General features: G+C 38.8%; 1 protein-coding gene across 2 annotated transcripts in view; it reads right to left on the bottom strand.

Moving 5' to 3' along the window:
* TTC29 (tetratricopeptide repeat domain 29) overlaps positions 1-20,653 on the bottom strand; it is a 279,336-nt gene that overhangs the window by 250,415 nt on the left and 8,268 nt on the right. Inside the window, exon 1 of one of the 2 annotated variants that reach the window (XM_074588976.1) lies at positions 18,396-18,452. The exons of the other annotated variant lie outside the window; for it this stretch is intronic. The gene's annotated coding sequence lies outside the window, so the exon portion shown is untranslated. Of the gene's footprint in view, positions 1-18,395; positions 18,453-20,653 lie in introns of those variants that run through there. 2 annotated transcript variants of the gene reach the window in all.

Genomic DNA, 20,653 nt, shown 5'->3' with positions numbered 1-20,653 from the left:
TGGTTTTTGTTCCTGCTCCCATCTCTGGAAACATAATATTTTGCAGACAGACATGAGCTTGCTAGAAGTTCATGTAATCTTATCCTGCCCCTAGGACCTGTTTGTTAGGGCTCAATACTGCCCTAACCTTATCCACATCATTTTTTGTTAGCTCAGAGTACAGAGCGTCTTCCTCTGCACCAGTAAGCAGTCTGGTTACCTCCCACCTCAACACTTCAGTACTTTAAGAGTTTAAGTTCAGTAGAAGTCTATTTAAGGAAAAGCAATTGGAACTCATGTTCTTATGTTATCTTGATCAAAAATATAACGATCAAATGCAGTCTGGACCTATGCAGGTATAGAAAGTTGGGAATGGCCAAGAAAAACAACTCTAAGCAGTCTGGAAGGCAAAATATGTTTCAGGTTGAGCATTTTAGCTGTGTATTCATAAAGACAGCTCAGAGCCTTGTTGTGGTTTTGGAGCCCCCATAGAAACATCTACCATGCTTACTCATTTTCAGAGTCTACTACAGCTTGAGAAATGGGGAAGAAAAAAAAAAAATCCATCTCTCTTGTAATTAGGAGGAATCAGTAGACTTCCTCACAAGACAGAAAAACTGGAGCAGGACACAAAGTCCATTGGCTTCTTGAGATCACGCAGTGAGCCTTAGGGACACTAAAGAGCAAATGGCATCTTTTTACAGTCAAGTTAGTAAGCTACGCAGAGCGCTTGCTTTCTAGTTAGAGGCAGTGCCTTCCGTCACCCCACAGCCACAAAGCATCAAGGACTTACAATCACAAGGCAGCTTGCCATATAAGCTGCATTCCCACCCATTCACACGGCTGATATTTGTCCATTTGCTGGGCTGATAGTGGTCTAAGTTTATGGAGGTCTTTTTTTTTTTTCCCCACAACACAACAGTTGGTTAGCAATAAAATGCACTAAGTAAACAACACATCACAGCCGATATTCAGAGAGGTCTGCAGCTGTAGGCTTGGAGAATTGTATAAGTTTCAATCCTTCACAGATTTTTAGCTTTTTTTCTCTAAAGGGCAATCTCTTTATACATAGTTTTGGTATATTTCAAATGTTTTATAATCATTAACATAAGCCAGCGCACAGGAGCAGAGATGAAAATTCCCTCATCTTTTTAATTATGATTACTGGTTTAAGAAACACATCCAACTTTTAAAGGCACAGTCACATTGCATTTCAAAATACATAGTCTAGTCTCACTGATTTTTCACCCTGAAGGTTAATTCTATGCAATCATTTTCCAAGGTCTGCTGCAGTGACAAATTGCTACAGAAAGCAAGTTCTTGACCCATCCTCGCTACGTAACACTTCTGTTGTCAATATTGCCACTAGCTTTTGTCTACACCAGAGGGGAAAGAAATGTGTCCGTGCTCTTACCTTTAGGGCTCTCTCAAAGATCATCTTTCTGATACTTACATAGCAAGGACTGACTGACCTATTTCAAGAGATTTCTATAAGATGGTAAACCTCTGTTTCTACTGCTTCTGTAGTTCTTCCTTCTCTATCCCCCTGGGTACATTCATAGTGCATGCATGACCCTCCACATTGCGCGACGGATGTGGTAGGTAGAGTTCAGCTTATCAGTTTTTACCTGTCTCTAGTACAGATGTGTCTGTGTGAGCTCTGGCGCAGATAAGTTCCTATTTCTCTCCATTGCCTAGAAATCACTTGATTTCATTTTTACAGAAAGAGCATTTTCCAATCAGTTTGCACCTGCTTAGCATGTGGCTATACAAACATTGTTGGTACAATGCCAGGGACAGTCTGAGGGCAGGAAGAATACCTGGGAATGAGATGGGGTCAAGTACTTTTTAAGCCACTCTTGCCGCTAAAGAAACGCGTTTGAGTTGAGGTTGAGTTTCACAAGACATTCTCTGGCCAGCAGTATCAGCTGAAGAGGCTCCTGCCCCATCCATCCCACTTCCTTCTCCCAGCTGTCTCCCAAAACCACCAATCACCATTGCACAGCTATTTGGGTGGCCATTTTATAAGCCAGTTTGGAGAGCTGACCTGGCTTGATAACAACATATAACAGTTCCTCCTCCCACTCCCCCATAAATCTTTCTTTAAAATGAGTTCTGTTCCCTGACCTGGTTCACAGTACAGCCACATTGGCAGAACTGCCAGGATTATTAAAAAAAAAAAAACACACACAGGAAAAACAATCACCAGTAGCCACTTGTCAGTATTTCTGCTAAAGAACTCGGTCTGACAATAGTTGTTTATCCCTCAGTTTCATTGCTTTCATTTCAGAACAGCATATCCTACACCTTGTCTTTTTCCTCAATTGCCCAGTCCTGCCACACAGTTTAAAAAAAAGTTATTACTTCCATCTACAACTCTTTCCTTGCTCAGGAGAGGGGCAGAGGAGATGACAACCCAAACAGAAAGCTAGAATAAACCCCTCAAAAGCACCCCACTCAAACCTGAAATCACTCTAGAGGTTTAATTTCAGTGAAAAGTAGTCCCTGAATGTTAGCTAGAAGTTGTTCATTTTTAATTTTTATGCCACGGGAAAACACTTTACCAACAGTCATCAAAAGCTGACTAAAAAGTGTGCAAGTTACCCCCCACATCCACCCTTTTTTTTGTAGCCACTCCTGGTTATACAAATGCATTTTTATGAGGTACCTGTGGATATTGCTAAACATACATAGTGCTTTGGCTGCATGCCAGAACGTTTGAGTACAGTCAAATATGCTATGGATGGGGCTTGGGACATATGAGCATATCTTGAGATACCTACAGCGTAAGAAGTTCGCACCCAAGCTGGTCAACTGGATTCCTTTTGGAGTCAACAGAAGGAACAGACACTGCTAACGTGCAGTCCAAAGCATCCCAAAGCAGATATCCTGCCCATTCTAATAAGCTTAGTTTGTCCAAAGAGCTGATGCCTATAAAACCTGCCCACCCAGAGGACTTCAGGAGCTGGACGTGGGCAGACAATAGCAGGGAGCTAGGCTTCAGAGTAAGAGTGTCAAAGGTTGATCTGATATGACAGAACTTGACAGTGGTATTTGGTCAAGTCCCTCAAGCACCCAAATATTCACTTGCCCATCTCGCGCCACTTTCAATTGTTTCTCCTCTCTGACTTCTTTCTAATCCACTTCTTTGCTCCTCAGAGGAACCCGGTTTTTCTCCGGTCTCAAAGCTAGGCAACAAAATATATATTAATGGCTTTCCATGAGCACACAGCATTCCACAATCTTACTGCAACAACAATTTCTTGAGATTCATTAAATACTAAACACACATTTAGGCTACTCTCTCTTTTTTTTTTTTTTTTAACTCTCGCCCAAAAAACGACAAACTTTTTGCCACTTAGTTTCAACTTAGCTTCTCTTCCTAGGGCTCTAACAGCCTAAGCGCACCATATCGTATTGAGAGACCCAGAAACAGCACTATATTCTCTCTCTGGCAATGCTGTTTGCATTGCGATACAATAGATGGGCAATCATTGAAGGACAAGATTTCCATTGCCCTTGTGTTCCCTTCCTTTCCGCGCTCTGTGCCCCGTCTGATTTTTTCCTGTCCAAGGGTGGTTTGTCAACATCCTGCTTGCCAGGACCATTGATGCTGCCCCAGGACGCTTAGTCCATTTCCCTATTTGTCAGATTTCTTTTCTTTTCTAACCGTTTCCTCTCTAGTATACCCATAACAACCCACATTTTTGCCTTTGGCCTTACACTGCCTCTTCTCCATTGCACTTCTTTCTTCTTCTTCTCTGGCTATGTTTCCTTTTTTCCATTTCAAGCCAGAGGGCAAATGAGCAGTGACCTCTGTAGCTGGCACCAGGATCTCTCCTGTGGCTGCATGAGAGGCAGCCAAGTCCCTTTCCCAGGAGAGGATATTCACCTCCTCACAGCAGTTCAATGCTGAGAAGCTGAACAGAGTCAAGTCAAATTTAGGTATCGATTAATCCTCTGGTTTTCTCTTTTCTCATATGTGAATCTATGGCCTCTTTCTCTGAAGTATGGATTCTCTCAGGAGAATGAGGTGGCTGTCATAGAGAGAGCTTTTTCCACATTTTTATCCCTGAAGTACAAAGTACATCTAGAAGAAACCCATGAAAATTTCAGTTTATCAGATAAAAATCGCCAGTAATAAAAATAATAATTAGAGGCTTATTAAAGTTAACTGTCTGGCTCCCAGCAGAAACGTATGAGAAGTACCACAAGTAAAGCTGGTCAATTAATTTTTTGGAAATAGTATTTGCGGTGAGATGTGTTGCTGTCAGTGAGCAAGTGTTCAAAACATGCATGCTTCTGCTTTTCATCTAGGTTGCCCTTGTGCTATTTATAATCCCAGTAAAAGCAGGAAGCACCCTAAAAAAAAATATTTATATTTATCTCATGAGATGATATTTCCTTGCCGTTAAGATTCAAGATTAAAATTGAAGGAGGTCAGGTCTGACTTGCATAGGTTTTGTTCAAACCTATTTGTGAGACCACTGTCACAAGCCTGCGCTTACTCCACTGCCCTACAAAACCACGTAACACTGCCCTACCCCAAGTCACACAGCACACTTTTTAAGTGGCATTTGCGCTTGAACCACTCGGGCTGTGTGTTTACTGCCCCTTGCAGGGCCTCAGCACCTGCCCCAGGCAGCAACGGCCATTGCTATTTACACCATCTGTGGCTTTAGAAAGCGCAAATTCAGCACTAAACGAATTGAAACAAAGATGTAAAACTGACGCCTTGTGTGCCCAAGGCTCCTAAAGCTTAAAAAAGAGAATTAAAAAGATACATGAACACACCAGTTTTGGTTTGGCATTCAGAATCTTTATCAATCCACAGGGCGCCGATTCTGTTATGATCTTAATTGCCTTGAAATCCCTTTTTGATTTAAATAGGAAATGGAGACAATTATCATCTTTCAAGGCTTTTGGCTCCCCCCGGGTTTGTTGTTGTTTTTAATGTGCGGCAGGACCTTCTGTTTCAAGGTTAATTTTGGCTTGCCCAAGTGAAAACAGGTCACGGTGACACACAGCGCCAGAGCCGTCCAACTTCACGCAAACTCATTCTATGAACTGTCTGCATTATTCTAGCCCTGTTTCGCTTCTTTCCCTGCAAAGTGTCATGATGTAACTGATTAGCGCACGATAAATTCGGCAGCTATCGGGCCAAACAATTGCAAGGGTTTTGCACGGCAGATGCTTTTTCAGAATTGATTTTAGATGATAAAGACTAAACGCCGGCTCAAGCCCTGCAAAAGAGAATGAGGAATGGCACGTCTGAAGTGCCCGGTGCCGGCTTCCTGTCACAGGAATGCCACACTCCCCCCTTCGCCAGGGCTGCGATAAGCCCAACTATGTTTAGCAGCTTTCACCAGCAGGCTGTATATCAGAACAACCAAAGCTGCCGTTTGACACATTGGGTGTCCTGTCAGCACAAAAACGCTTTAACCTTTAGTTGGTCTTGCACATAGTATTAACGTTAGAGCCCCGCATAAATCTAGGTAATCTCAGGAAAATAGTGACATGGGAGGGAGGTTAAAAATTACTGTGAATTAAATAATGAATTGGTTTGAGGGAGCCGAGACACATAGATCTCGCTGTGGTACTTCAGTAACAAGAAATTGAGTTCATGCTTTTCCTGATGTTGCTATAAAGTCCTGTGGGACTTACAGCTTCCAAGTTGTGGGAAACAAACTTTATCAGAACAGAGAACCCTGGAAACCAAACTTAAAAGAAAAAAAAACAAGGCAGAGACACTAGTTTTCTCTACAGAAAAGCTATCTAGGGAAGTAAATTCTGCACAATTAGTTACTGAAACACAAAGTCATTTGAAACAAAAGCACCTTGAGATATCCAAGGAAATCCATTTTCTGTAAAGCTGTAAGCACTGACACAAAAGCATAACTGGGGTATGATCTGGAAGTCCAGGGCAATTTGCACTCAGAAACATTCCTACCTCTAGACTTGTCAGCTGTTGACATCTTATTACCAAGGTCAGTATCTTGAATGAAAAAAAATAAAATAAAATAAAAAATCAACAATAGGAACTAGGATACAAGCTAAAAAATAGCTGCAGTTCTTTCTTCTGGTGGTTAGAAGTAAGAGCTACCAGAAAATTTCAAATCATATTTGGTCAGTAAGTTGTATTTGACTTGAAGCTTTCAAAAAAGTTAATAAATCTAAATAAAATCCTATTTTTGATGACCTAGATTAATTTTCAGAGTGCTTTGTTCTGATATTCATGGAGCTTGAAATTAATCGTATTTCACATTTATTAAAGTAAAATCAATTTTGCTAAAAACTGAAAAGGTATGAACTGACCTGAAACCTTGTCCCTCCAGATTCTGCTTCCAAAACTTTGGAGACCTTTGCCTCTGTCACAATTCAGGTTTTAACATAACACATACAGTAGATTATTAAAAAAAAAGAAAAAAAAAAGAGAATTCTGAGAAACTATATTTGCAACAAGTAGCTTCTAAACATTGGGAAATAAAGGAGAGACCAAAGAACTTGGGGATTTCTCCTAACAGAAAGAGCCTAGCAGAAAGGCTCGTACCCAGGTGCCAACCAGAGATGCAGCAGTCAATTCCTAAGTATTATGGGGAAAACATAACCCTCCCTCCACTGACATACAATTGCTGAGGAGCTATCAAAGTATCAGAGACAGACATCAAAGTGATGGAGAATAAAAAAAAATAATACTGAACTCAGGCTGAAAATGAAACCCTATATGTGGTTACACATTACAGTCAAGTAAAAAGAATCATTATGCTGGAGTTTAAAGGCAAGGAAAAAAAAAAAAAGAGAAAGAGAAAGAGAGAAAGCCTGTGTCTAGGAATCAACCACTGACCTGGGAGACAGCATTTTGATGATGATAATGCTGTTGTTACACTTTCATCCAGCATTAAACACATAATTCATGAAACTCAGGTGAGTTTCAGGTTAGAATAATGCCAAGACAAGAGCAGAGCACGCTTACAGTAATTGGCACATTGCAGAGGTGATGCAAGTAGGTCTGTCCCAAGCATTTCTTCAGCAAGAGGGGAAAAAGGTCACCAATAAAAACAAATTTAAAGTTTTATGATAGCAAAGTTACATTACCCAAGTCATCAAGCACAGGATTTTGCCCAAGGCGACAGCAGAGCTATGTTATGTCAAAACCCAATATCCCAGGCCTAGGAATCACATGCCAATATGGCCAAGGGTATCCAAGACACAACAAGCAGCTATAGTTGAAGGGTGTGGGAGTAAGCAGGAGAGGTACAGAACTAAAATAAACAGCATTTCTAACAGATGAAAGAGCAAAGATGAACTCACTGCAAACCGTAGACTGTTCATCTCATTATAGAGGACTAATCAGATTTTGAGGAAGTTGACCCCTCACTACTTGACTTGAATGAATACAGCAATGAAGCAGACTTGGTTTTGCACTCTGTTTCATCAGAAAGATGACTTTGGCTTCTGCTCAGTGGCCCAGGTATGGGAATTCAAGCACATTACAGCATACTGTATCAGAGCAGTTAATTACTGAGGCTGAAAACAGATGTTGGAAGACCTTCAACATAGTACTAAAGAAAGCTGCAAGGATGTATGGCAGCTACTCCTAAATCTACAGTTTGCACAGGTAGGGCTTTGCATCTTGGAAAAGTAACGCTGTAGCTCCAGCATTAATAGAACTCACAACAGAGAAAGGCATATCCCAGAAATCCAAAGCCTATGTCAGCCATCAAGTGAAGGACCTCTTCAAACCACTACTACTTGAGTAAAATTATAAGCTATAGTCCACGTGCAATAGCCATTTACAGTTTTGCCATACACGACTGTTCTGTGACAATTGTAGGGATGCAATAAGGTACAATAATCTTTTTGAGATGCAATCCATATATATCCAAGCTTATCCGTGGCTTTTAAAGCTCACTTGCAGGGAGGAGAGGCAGTGGTGAGCTGCACCGTTACAAACACAGAATCACTGTAAGCATTCTGTAAGGTGTAGCTGCTCACAAGCAGGGACAAGGTTTGGGTTGTGCTCCTACGGAGCTACAAGGAGGACACTTCTGGAGCAAAGCCTCTGCGCAGTGTCAGAAACTATCCAGATAGAGGCACATTTGAAACACACCGTGTTTATAAAGTCCATTTGTTATCAACTTTAATGCTATTTGACAAGAACCCCCAGCTCCATCAGTGTGTTTGCCTCCACAAATATTTCTGCAAAGGTTTTAAAATAAATTCACAGCTCTGCATTCTGACCCCTTGGAATTTGCTAAGAGTGACTTAGCAAAGAAACCAACGATGTTGCTGCATGACAGTTGCATTTTAAGAAAAGGGGTAAGAAGCTCTGCAGAGCTGAGTGTTGATCCGCTTCTTCTTTGACTGCAGTTTTTGCATTTTTGCCACCGAAACTGAAGAGGACCAGAACTCAGACATTTGACTTCTGAACAGTCTACCTTAATGTTACCATCATTCCCTTCTCAATTTTGGTGCAGATGATAAACATATCTCTTAAATCAGCACCAGATACTTCTCTTAAATCAGAAATAAATTAAATTCTTGCAAGTAGTATGCTTTCCCCTGAAAGCAATGAATTTATAATTTACTTTGTTTCGGGTTTGGTTTTTTGTTGTTGTTTTTTTTTTTTTTCCCCTGTTACAGTTAATCTTTTTCTTTCATGCTCCCAAACCAACAGGCTGAGTTTTCCCTATGGGCTATTGATGGTATTAAAGTGGACTGTTCAGCAGCTGTGCCCTACTGCCTGCCCTATTGATCGGTTTCTCACATGGCTCTTAATAGGTTTATTGATATTTTGGATTCATTTTGTCCTGATTTTTGTTAATCTTCACATTTTCACAGTCAGGTTCCATTTTGCTTGAGGAATGTATGCAATTAGTCCAGCTCTTAAAAGCCAAGTTCTTTTACTAACGATTTAGCCAGTGGCTTTATGTACCCAGCTTCTTTTCCTTTTATAATGTTTCTTTGGGGTTTTTTTGTTGTTATTTTTTTTTTGTTCATGTATTAAGGTAGAATTTGTGTATTACCTGCTGATTTCTGAACGCAAGTAGCTTGGTAGCAAACTGTCTACAGACTAGTTTTTGTTCTTCTGTGGATTTCTGTCTACCATTCTTGTTTGACAATGTTTTAAAACAATTTTTATATTTGTTAGACGTTTTAACATCCACAGATTTTGAAATCCCTTGCTGGCATTAACTGACATAGCCTTAATGTTGTTACAAAGTTACAGGCTTAACTTCAGCCAAAGATTAGTTTCTTTGCTTTTAAGAAGAAAAGTCAGCAAATAAATGTATTTAAGTCTGAACTGTTATTCATTTAAAGTCTTACTGAAGAGCAGAAGACGGATCCAATGAAAATATTTGTCCCTAAGATTTCAGGGACTATTGAAATTGTGCAGCTTCTGGAACCTCATCAAAGACAAAGTACTAAATGGGTTTACTGATCACTGACAAATATTATGTCACAAAATGTCTCAAGTTTCTCACATGTTGAGTATTTCCATTGATTTTGGGTAATTTAAAAAGATTAGATGCTTATTTCCACTGTTCATGTGGTGTTCCGTCTGGCTTGATTTGAAAGAATTAAGATGCTGTTTATTTTAAAGTTTGTTTATTTGATATAAGAATCAACCTCATTTATAATTTTCTGTTACTTTTATGACCTTTTTCCAGGATGCTACTTCTAGTACCATATTGGTTTACGTTTTTCATACAACCTTTCTGTTTAGTTTTATGAGGCTATACCTACTGCTCATTTACAAATTTATGGCAACAAGGTGCTTTGCTTTAAATCAGTATGAACATCACTTGTAGATTAAAGCAAAACAAAACCAACTCTACCCTTCTACTATATTAAATGTTACTTTAAATTCACTCAAGGAACAGGGGAAACCACAACGGTGCACTATCAATATGTAATCAAGACATAAGAATAATTGTCTCATGTTCTGAATATAATTTGTAATCAAATCTAATTTACAACAGGTAAGCAATAACTTCCTGCACTGCAGGCTTTGTTAGAAATTCTCTTGGTACTTCACAGATAGGTCCATTGCAAAAAGGAAGGCCTTATTTTCCGAAATAAGATCAGAAATCTCAGTGTAACTTTCGTATTTTTGAATATTGATGGAGCAAAATCCCTCATTAAGTTAATGGAAGTTTTACCTCTGACTTGGTCAGATTTTCATCCTAGTATCTGCAACATTTCAGGGCCTGAGGAAGAACCAAGGATTCTTTTTTATTTTTTTATTATTTTTTTTGTTGAGTTTTACAAAAAACTCTTGAGGAAACTAAAGGCTTTATAATTTGCACCATGGAGTCATTAAACATATTTTTAAAAGCCCTACATTTAAACAAGCTGATAAATTAGGGAAAGTATCAGCCTTTAGAACAGTACACAGAGGTCTTCACTTGAAAAGATTTACTCTAGTAAGAGAACTAGATTTACTCTAGTAAAAGAAGAGATTTTATTCTAGTATCTCTTGTACTAGAGTAGGCCACAACAAGCAAATCAGAGGTTTAGTAATGTCATGTCCTTTTTATGTGTTTGTTTTTTGGTTTTGTTTTTTTTTTTAAAATCTTACAGCTTCTACAAATGTGACTTCACTCCATTTCAAATAAGCCTTTATGTACATTTTCATATTATTTTCACTATCATCCTCCATGTTTCTTAGACAACGCCTCATCTGCTTTTAAAGTAAACAAATTCTTCAGCATAGGCACTGCTCAACATCTGGCATAACAAAACCCTAATTCTTAATTGAGGCCTCTAGGTCCCCCTGTAAAACAAATTAAAATATATTTGAGAAAGTAACATTTCTTCAGGTGTTCCTCAAACAGTGGAGGGCAGTAACACAATTTCTTTAAAGATACATGTTTCTAAAAAATAGGTCCATCTATAAGTTACGTTTATACATTAAGTTGCTTCAACTTTTAGCTGAGTTGGAATGAAGCCTGTGTCTGGCTTTTGTTTACACAGCAGGATTAGAACAGGAGGATAAATGAGGGGTTCTTGGCTAGCTGAGGATTATAGAAATAACAGAAAAACCTCATAAAAACAGATAGCATCCTGCTTCATATTTGCAGCTCCAAAAAGCTAAAGTTTGGCAGGCAGACACTGTGGTTAAATCTTCCTTATTTGGGAAGAAAAAAAGCAGTAATACTAAAAAGGTCGAGAGAGAAACGTTCTCTGAAAAGACTTAAATTCAGATAAGCTAAAGTAGGCCTATATTAACTGGGCAAGCATCAAACTGATGGCTTGATAACCACTACTTCCAACAGAAGAGTTTGGACACTCTGAAGCGTGTTTCCAGTCAATTTTTATTAGACAGCAATATTTAATATCTGAACACGGAGCACTCAAGCTTCCTTCCCCTTTGAAGCCTGGAGTGTTATGGCTGCACACAAGCGGGGAATTAAAGAACCTCCTGTTCCCTTTGGTCAGCAGCATTTTGCTGGCAAGCCGGGAAGAAGCTAGTGCCAACTGCTGGTCAATAGGCAGCTGCATTTTCCTGTAAAGCTCGACGCTCTAAAAACACACCAAATGTGCAAACCATAAGGGCCAGTGTTCAATCTGTGTCATGCTGGAAAACTACCTTCCATTTAATAAAATAGGGTCCTCAGAGAAACCATAGGATTGAAAAGGGCCTCCAAAAAGTCATCTGTACTGTTTCTTTGCCATGAGGTAACATCGGTTATACCTAAGCAGCTGTTGGTCTGGAATGACACAATCTTTTTCTCAAAGGCCTCCCATAAGAGACAGTCTGCAAGTCTGCCTGCTCCAGTACTTCACCATCCTGTTAGGTTTCCTGAAGTCTAATCCAAGTCATCTTTGCTGCAGTTTCAGCCCATAGGACTTATTGTCCTCCTACACCACACAAACGTGGCAAAAAGTCACCTTTTCTCCTTGCAGTAGCCTTTTAATAGACAACAACTACATTGGTGATCCCAGTATCCTCTAGACTAAGCAGTTTTGACTCCTTTGACCTTTTTTTGGTAGCTCATGGTTTTTAGACTCGCGATCATTTTTGTTGCCCTCATCTGGAACCCCTCTCATGGGCCCACTTCTAGTTGAGATGAAACCCCCAAACCTGACGCACTGTTCTAGTCAAGTTGTCACCACGCTTAGCGGAACAGGGATGCCTCTCCTGTTTTGCATGGTCTACTATTGCTGTTACAGCCCAGCATGAAAAGTCACTTTTTGCGACAACAGTTGCAACAAAATAGCATTAATATGAACCAGTCCTTTTCAGACAAAAGGAAGAGCATATGCACTCACAGACATGCATATAGAAACATACAGGTGCTATGTTCTCACACTACCAGGAGACATCTGTAGTAAAAATACTTCATATTCACAATCCAGGTCTTCCCAGTGGTCACAAGCCACTTCTATTAGTCAGCTGCAAGGATCCCACCCTGGGATCTGATCTGATCTATTCTAGCAGTAGCTCAACTACTGTAAAAACTACAAGGCATTACAATGAAGACAAGGCTTCCTTGCATGTGGGAGCCAACATTTTCAGGCACAACTCATCTTTTGCATGATTATATACCTATGAATATACGTCTTCCATGGGTCAACTCAACTTTCTACACTTGAGACATCTAATTGAGTTCCAGGTGGATTTTGTAAAATTCTCACCAGATGAATAAAAAAACCCCACCAAACCAAGCACATCTTTTCTGATAAGAGCATCTTAGACATTAAAACCTAAACTCAAATGGAAATTGAAGATAAAGATATTCCTGAAAATCCTCCGCACCGCAAATATTTCTGTAGCCGTCATAGGAGTCATGGAATCTAGGACGCTTAGAGAAAAAGACAGCGTATCACATTTAGACTATATTCTATTGTGCTCAAGGGGATCTACAGGGATGCTAACAACTTGCAGATCTCAGACACATTGCAAAATACTGTATCCCCACAATACAATCCTTGGCTTATCTCCACATTTGCTTGCTACAGCCCCAGTATCTCTTGTTTGGTGTCTTCAAGAGATATAGGGAGGCTGAAAAGTCATCAGCAAAGCTCTGGAAAATCTCTGAAGCTGTGAGACTCAGCACGGCAGACAAGGTTCTTGCAGCAGTTTATTTATGTAGGTTTGGCTGCTGGGACCAGTTTGTACACAAACAAAACATGACCAGGAGTGACTTAAGGCTTGACTAATTTTCATATTCACACAGCATTCAAGAAAAGCTAGAACTGGAAGACGTGTTTTTGGTTGTTTGGTTTGGTTTTTTTTCCCCTACAGCAAAAGATTTCCTGAAAAGACAAATAGGCCATGGAGTGTCCCTTTTGGAGTCCTTTTGGTTAAGCGAGACATGCTGAAGTAGCTGCTAGAGAGAAGAACCAGTTAAAGCTGTCTCTAAATTCAAGTTAACGTGACCTGTGATTTTGGTTCAGCAAAAGCCTCTAAGTGTTATTGTAGAAAACTGCAGCAACAAAAGAGAAATTTGGAACAGGTTTTCTGCGGTGTTTCTAATGCATCTAACCTTTTCTCCCATAGAACCACTAAGCATATTTCTTACACACAGAGAAACAGGCGTATGCATACAAGTGTTTATATGTAACTTGAAGAAAAAAAATACATAGTTCCCTAATTGTTTTAAAAAGCCATAAATGATCCTAAACATCTTTGTAAACAGATCTGACTGAATGCCTTCATAAGGTCAAAGTTCAGTTGTGCACTCTTGAGATGATTTACTGTGTCATAAAACTTGAGATCGAAAAGTATTTAGAATGATAAAAGCAGAAGACTAGAAAGAATTGTAAGGATTACAGCTCATGATAAAGGATACAGCAATGCGTCAAATGGAGGAGTCCAGCGTTTATTTATTTCTAAAGAGCCTGGAAGCAATTATTAAAGCTGAAGAGCTGTGGTTTTAACGAACATGGAAAATTATTACATGTCAAAAAGATCCAAATCCATGATTTAAGGATATTAAGTAAACCAATCATTTGATCAGAATTGCTTTAAGCAAAACCCTAAGTAGAAAATATTTGAGAAGTGCAAACATAGAGTCTGTAAATTTAAAAAAAAAGAAAGAAAGAAAGAAATGAAAGAAAAGAAAAGGAGAAAAAAGAAGTTGCACTGTGAAACAAGCCTTACTAATAAACAAATAAAACAGTAGAGGTCTGGAGAAGCTCCCGGCAGCAAGTTACATCATTTGCTGCAATGTTTGACTAAATTTCAAATGGACTTTGAGTGCAGAGTGTTCTTTGTATAACACTAGCAAGCCAATTTTGGGCTCCAAATAAAAGGAAAAGATTCATCATTTACCATGCCTTCTGCAGCTTTCTTTTCATTACAACAAAAGACTGTTTCAGTCAGAGCTGTGCAGATTCTCTGTGCTGAGTTTGGTTCAAAGTGGTTTTATGCAATGCCAGCATCTCCAGGGGTTAGCTTCCCTGGAGGCCAAAGCTCTCCCAGTGCTGGGACTGCGATTTGTTTGGGTCAAGCTGTGCTTGCCATCTCTCCTCAGCTCTCTTGAGAGTACTAGTTCTCAGTGACGGGCCTGATCTGACCTCTTTCCAACAGGTTAAACTCTGCAGCCTACCACCCTTCAGGCTGGATCTTGAAGCTATTGCAGTACACCAGAAACGCACCCCCTTGGCAGCTCTTTTCACCCTCTCCTGATGGGCCCCTGCAGTTCCACTACATGTGTTTGGGTCTGTGGTTAACCACATCCTTCTGTCTTCAACCTCCTTTTTCCAGTCACGTTAACCTAAGAGACTCAAATGCAATTGTCACCCTCCAGGTGCTTCTTAAGAGAGAAGTTAAAGGGATCCCAATAGGTTCTCTTACATAGACAGACACATTGACTCAGATGTATCCAGCCTGTTTAGTAAAGCACACATAGTACACCAAAGCTTTGTAGACTTAATGATATCTCCTACAGCACAGTCAAACCAGCTGACTCGGGCACGAAACAGATGGGAAGGGGCATGCAGACTGGAAGCAGATATTTAGAGATTTGAAACCATTAACACTGTGCATTGTTAGCAGTCATCTTCATTCTTGGAATTAATTCAATATGCTTGCCTCAGCCCAGGAGCTGAGACATGACACCAATAATATATTGCATTTCCTAACAGCTAGAAAGTATAAAATACTTCCAACAAATTGATTTCATATCTCAATCTCATTTGCAATTAATTACAGCATTCTATAGTTGACAAGGAAAAATTAAATAGGATCCAACCTAGATGGCAAACACCTGTAAACGGCTAAATATTCAGAGAGCAACAAGGTAATAGTTGTGCCCATTGCTATTTAAATACAATAAACACAGCTGAAGGAAATGCATAAGACAGCAGGCTTTATCAGGGAGCCCACAACAATTAAGTAGGCACTAACAATTTCTGTTCATATTACTGTGAATAACACAGGCATCTCTAGGCAGTATTTTTAAAAAAAAAAGCAAACAAACAAACACCAAACTACTTCGCCATAAGTACATTGGTCTGTAAATATAACAGTATAAAGTATTATGACATGCCTATTAAATTACATCAGGCTCTGACAACTGAATCTAATAGGCCACAAGAGCTAACATTGTTTATATTCTCATATATATCTTTTCCACCAGAACCTTTTCCACTTTCCTTTGTTAATAAGTTAAAATATTCAGCAAACTTCATACCCAGCACCAAAGCTCAAACCAATGCATTCAATGGTACATTTATAAGACTACTGAGGCTATTTTCTTGTTTCACTTATTTTGGGATCTCATAGCAAGCCCTATATTTAGGCTAAATCTTTCAGTCTTAAAAGCTTCCTCTGACCTTTGCTTGAGAAGGTCCAATATTATTTTCCTTAAGCATTTGAAATTGTTTGCAAAGGAATAGCAGAAGGCACCGGTTTTGAAGATGAATGATGTGTGTAAAACAACAATCTCCCCTGCCACATGCATTCCTCAGAAAGATACTGGTAACATCTCAAAAGAAAAAGATGGCCCTAACTATGGGAAGGAGCTGGACTCACGCCACTGCTTGGGCAGCTGCAGCATGCCAAAGAATTTTTATTTTTTTTCTCCTTTTCTAAAATACCTAGCAGCTCAAAGACAATTTCTAAATATAATTTTCACTGTCTATAAGGTTAAGCCAGAAGCTGGGCAAAAGTAGGTTTACAATTACATATTATGTCCTTATACCAATATGTTATGATACGATCTGATTAGAGGACTACTCACAAATTTTCTCTACAAGATGTTTGTCTTACAAGAAGAGTAAGATAGATGCACAATGTGGCAAATTGAGATAGCAAGGGCAGTTCTGAATCTGGAATTTCCGAACTTTTGAAGGCTGGGATTAGAAACTAAGTAGTATTTTAAAAAAAATAAAATCCCCCCCCCCCCACTGCTGCTAATCTACAGTCTATAATATCATTTTAGTAACAACACTGCTATTCCACTAGTACAAAATTCAGCGCTAAGGAATGCATGACTAACTATTTAATATATTTTGTACATAAATAAAGACCTAGATTGATATTTATATGACCCCATGCTTGTGGAGGACATAGGAAATGTTAATGAATAAGATTTCTACAGTTCTTTTGCACTCTTTAGATATGTAGATACGCTAGTTTATTCTTCTTACTTGTTTTACTTTGGTTTTAGCAGGCAAAATAGGAACTATGGCATTCATTCGGCAGGTATCAGCCAGAAGCGGGCTATAGCTTGGACCTAAGGGGAAATTGTCATGGAACTCTTGTGGAGTTTCTCAGCAAACCTTCCTGTTTGCTTCAGTACTTCATTCCACCCAGAACTAGAAGGTTAGAAAACAAAAAGGTCCCACTGTAGAGCACACGCATATGTTGAGGAAACACATTATTGTTTTAAAAAAGTTGTTATAAGGAGAAAGGAGCAATGTGTTTGCAAACTCTAAAACTCTAAGGTCCAGGTACTTTAAGACATACACTGAAAGACAACACACAGAAAACTATTCCCATTCCAGCAACTGGAGACAAACTATTAACCTTAAAGAAAAGCAGTGATTAAAGCATCAGGGAAATTATTTATGCCAGAGTTTTGCAATGGAAAAATATTCTGAATAAAACAAAAAGAGAGCTGAACTGAAAAAAAAATGAAGAGTTTAAGAACGGCACTTAAATTTGCTTGATCCTGACCATTCCCAATTAAACTCAGAATTGAGAGAGAATCACAATTCAAACTCCCCCATACTGAAGACAACTGAAAATATCCCGTTCCCCCATCTGTGGAAAATGACCAAGTCTTTCCCTTTAAAGGAGTAAAGAGATTTAAGAAGAGACAGTCTTTCTTACACCAAAGTCCTAATTGAAAGAACATGGCATGACCTGAAGCAAAGTGTTAATTAAAACCACTCCGCGTTTCTTTTCCAAGCAAAGTCCTTTTGTCTGACTTTTATAGATTAATTTGACACACTCCCTTCCCTTGCCTGGAAAGTTCTGGGGTTTTTTGTTTATACTGTACAAAAGCATAAAATTATTGTCCTTAATGCTTTGTTCTTTCAAATTGCATGAAGTTTAGCAACATTTTGAAACATACTTGTAAGATGATGAAGGCCAGAGTTGACATATGAAAAACATATGGGTATTTCCATTTGCATGCACAAACCCCATACCCAATATACATGAAAACTAGCACTGTAAGGGCTAATTGATTTGTCCTCAATGCACCTGTGCTATCGATTAATACAACACACCTGCATGCTTCTGATGGAAAATTAGATGCAGAAGCACTACTTGCACAAATCTCTCAATCATCATCCAACAACAATGTGTTCCTCTACTTGCAACACACAAGAAAGTTAGCTTTGTTTTGCAAGGCTTTAAAGAAAACTCACTCCAAATTTAGTGTTCTAATACTATTCCCTTTCTCTCTTAGACCATATAGCCTTTTCTCCTTTTCAGTTGAAAATTGGAAGTCAGAAAGGATGTCGTACCCCAACAGGCAACTATCGAAAATGAGATCTAATCCTGATTTCTTCTAGCCTCTCAAGTTCAAGCAGAAGATTGCCATTATTTAGAGCACAGAACATTATCCCTTTACTTTCTGCCATCCAGGAAGCTTCCCTACCTCTAATTTCAAGGACACTCTTAAACGAGTCAGCAGTAAAATCATCCAAAATGCATAAATCACAAAGAGGCATTCTTTTTTTTTCCTAGAGGGCAACAAGATGGTGAGTCTTGAACAGACCATTTTATACTCAGTAAAACTTCTATGCTTTCCCTTTTAATAGGCTGCCTACCAAAAGAAACACAGGCTGAAAAGACCAAGCAATTGAGGAATTAAATCCAAATTTCCATGAATATAACAAAAACACAACAATAACAAAACCGAAAGATATCTGAGGAGGAAGAAACATGCTCCTGGGTAACCTTATTAGATTTACTGGATTATCAAAGATATTTCTAAATGTAAATTACATACCATGGAGAAAAATCAGATGGCTGAAGGAAGAGCACGTACCCTACCACTTCAGTCCCTCCAGGAGGGAGAAAAAAAGAAGTGCTTCTCCTATAATGCATCCTGAGCCCAGGTGTCAGCAATCACCTCCCAGGCAGTACCTTCAGCTGAGGCAGGGGGAACGCAGTAGCTTAAATAAGAATCTGGTGGTAAATTAAACGTTTCTCTGTGGAGAAAAAAAAAGGGGGACCAGGGGAAGATCAAGGAATTACCATCTAGGAAACCCTTTGCTTGGAGACCTTAGAGTCTGGCTAGTGGATTATCTTTAAAACACCTTTATATACTTAAATAGCTTTTAAATAAATGAAAGCTGTAAAACACTGCTTCAGTGGAAATTGCACTAGCTTGAATATTTTGAATAAAAATTACATGAACAGTTACCTCTGAGGAATTAATTTCTCAGGCTTAATCTAAATTAGTTAAAGTGGAGAAAATAACTAAACTTGTGAATGTTTTTTCACGCCATTCACTGTGAATTCTGGTTCATCTGTAGTTTATAGCCATGATATAATAAAAAGAATCCAGAGTAAAACATATTTTTGGACTACCTCCTGTTTTAAATTTTGGCTCAGAAAAATGAATAGAAGTTGAATTGAACATGTCTCTTATAATTTCTCCCTTCATAACAATTCCAAAATCGATCATAACAATTTCAAATCAAATATCATTCTAAAGTGCAGACATGTCATCAAATAGTTGAGATCTAAGCTAAGACTGGAAAAAAAATTAATTTTACAAATGACATAAGGGAATTAATAATTTAGAAAGAGATATGGAAATTTGTAACTTTTTTTTTTCTCTTCAGACTGAATAATGCCAAGCCCTAAATAGAATTTATTACCATATTTACTTTCACGTACTCCTTTCTTAAGTCTTTAACATACATCTTAATTAAGAGTTACTATTAGTCTGGTTAAATTATGCTTTATCCTTAGGCAAAATTTTTGGAGGCCTAATTTTTGGAGATAACTAGTATACAGAACACCTGTCGTAGTCATGAGAGAAAAGTTTCACCAGAATCTCTGGTAAGTCTAATTGATTTTTGGCCAGAGTGATGTAACGATTAGGAAAGCAATTTTTATGTTAGTGATTTTACTCAGGGTGAGCAAAAGTACTCAGATTCCCTGATCAGGACACCTTCTGTCCTTCTTTTACATCCTTGAAAGTAAAAGCTTTATTGAAAATGGGACGGTTAGCAATCTGCTTGTGACTGGGTTAACTATTACAACTGCTTCTTCCCTGTACCATCATTCACAATATGAAGCACCAGGTCAGTTCTTTGCCTGCCTGCCTTTTTCTTTACAGGGAAAAAGGGAGCTGGAGGGACAATCTTCTACTGTTTTCCTACAGTTGATCTCTTTCTCCCTCATTCCACAACTCCAAGAAGTGAAACATGCCAAAATATAAAGATTATTTAAAAGTGAAACAGTATTCAGTATTACAAAAAATACAGAGTAAATACAAATTATTTCCTAAACTATTAGCATTCCCATCTAGTATCAAATCACAACAGTCTTTTTACAAAACAAATCTGCAAATTGTGCCATTTTTCAATTTATTTGCAACTAATCATTTCTAAACAAGACAGAGATTTTCTGTTCTAAGCCTGTGAAACGGCTGGAAAAACACTTTAATTTTCAGAGAGAAAACTCACCTTATAAAATTAAAAAATTACTACATCTTTTGCTGGCATAAATTGAGACAACATGACATAGGGCAATTTATGTGCCATATGGAAGTTTATCTAGTGGAATAAATAAGTAATCCAACCAGTTGCACTGAGCAAACGTAAGCGTGCAACCGAGAGATGCCAGACTTCACAGGACTGTGACCTGAGAGCCACCAAACAGGTCCCTGGAAGAACTTTAAATATCTGTTAAATATCACAGCTGAGCTCTGTCTGCAGCTTGGGAAAACTCTCCCCTCCCTCCTAAAGCCCCTGAACCTTAACACTGTGCAAGATAAAAAGGATCCTGGGCTCCAAAAAATGCCATCTGTGACATCTTAGAATATAGGAATGGACATACTATTTTAGATCAAGAGTCCACCTCACCCCGTACAATCTCTCAGCCTCCAAGCAGAAGCAGTTTAGGGCATTTTCTGAGCTTTCTGTGATTTGCCTTCTCAATTACCCCAATAGATATCTTTTCCAAGTACCTGTTCGGTCTCCCTTAAAATCCGTGTTGTGGAAGTAAAAGGCACACATCTTTTGGCAAGGAGTC

The sequence above is a fragment of the Larus michahellis genome, chromosome 5 (genome assembly GCF_964199755.1).
Source record: "Larus michahellis chromosome 5, bLarMic1.1, whole genome shotgun sequence".
NCBI classification, from domain to species: Eukaryota; Metazoa; Chordata; class Aves; order Charadriiformes; family Laridae; genus Larus; species Larus michahellis.
The sequence above is the reverse complement of the archived record's forward strand: the minus strand, read 5'-3'. Positions and strand labels throughout refer to the sequence as shown.